The sequence below is a fragment of the Chrysochloris asiatica genome, unplaced genomic scaffold (genome assembly GCF_000296735.1).
Source record: "Chrysochloris asiatica unplaced genomic scaffold, ChrAsi1.0 scaffold00225, whole genome shotgun sequence".
Taxonomy (NCBI): domain Eukaryota; kingdom Metazoa; phylum Chordata; class Mammalia; order Afrosoricida; family Chrysochloridae; genus Chrysochloris; species Chrysochloris asiatica.
The window spans coordinates 4,195,871-4,197,249 of NW_006408743.1; positions in this window are offsets into that span (position 1 = coordinate 4,195,871).

Sequence of the window (1,379 nt, forward strand, 5' to 3'; positions counted from 1 at the left end):
TTTTCCTGGCTGCTTTTTGTATTCTCTCCTTGTTTTTGATTTTGGAACACTTGATTATAATATGTCTTGGTGATTGTCTTTTGGGGTCTATCCTTCCTGGGATTTGTTCAGCTTCTTGAATGCTTATCTTCTCATCCTCCAAGATGTTAAGGAAATTTTCTTGCCAAAGCTCCTCAACTATCTCCTCTTGGACTTCTATGATTCTTCCTGTTTCAGAATGCCAATAATTCTTAAGTTATTCCTATTCATGTTATCCTTCATGAATCCTAGATAATCTTCAGATATTTTTATCCATTTTTCTGCTTGTTTTTCTATCTTACCATTATTGAGAGATTTGTCTTCCAGCCAGCTGGTTCTAGCTTCCATTTCTTCCAATCTACTCCTTTGCCTTTCAGTGTATTCTCCATTTCTGATAATTTATTATGAATCATCTGGACCTCTAGTTTCAGGTTTTAAATGGTTTCCAATGCTGTATCTGTATTTGGATGCAGCTGTAGTACTTTCCTGACTTCTTCCTTATTTTCCTCCACCAGTTTGTGGAGCATTTGGATTTGTCTCCTATCATTCTTCTGAAATCCTTCTGAGGCAGATACAAAGCCTGCTCTTTTTCTAATGGGAAATCTATGTCTGTCTCTCGATCACTTGTCTCAGTTACTCTTTTGAGTTTCTGGACATGTGTTGAGATCTTTTGTTGTTTTTTTATTGGACAATTTCCATAGTTAGATGTGTTTTCAAAGATTAAATTAATATATGTTACTGTAATGTTGAGTTTACTGAGTGTCTTTTGGTGGTTGTGATCTGAAGTTAGGCTTTCCTTTTCACTTCTCTTATTATTCAACTGTGGGCAATCTTAGCAAGGGTTGGCTATCTATATAATGCATAGCAGCTGGTATTGGCTCCTGTCCAGATGGTGGAATATTATGGGGTGTGCTTGTAGCTTGACTCTATGGCCAAAATTGCTGCCTCTTTTGGGGTAAAGTAGGAAGGGAAAGCTTCACCCCCAGGAAAAAAGATCAAAAGCAGAAACAAATTAAAGCAAAAACAAAACCATAGAGGACTGTTCAGTAGCCTTTGCCATGCAGGTCAATGTGTGTGCACAGTAGAAGCCTACAACAGTGGGTAGGAGTTTCCACTTGATCAGGCACCCCCCTCTGATCACTGCTGTGGAGGTACACAATAAAGACTGAGAAATGAATGGAAGAAATACTGTTTACAATTTTTGTCTCTTAAAGTCTGTATAAGTCTACATATTCAGTGTAATTCTCAACTGGCTGTGTCCTTGTATATACTAGTTCATGTTAGATCTTGCCTTTTATATTGGGGTTTTACAGGGTGCAAATATGATTTGGCTGTATGGCCAGACCTGCTGTCTCCTGTTA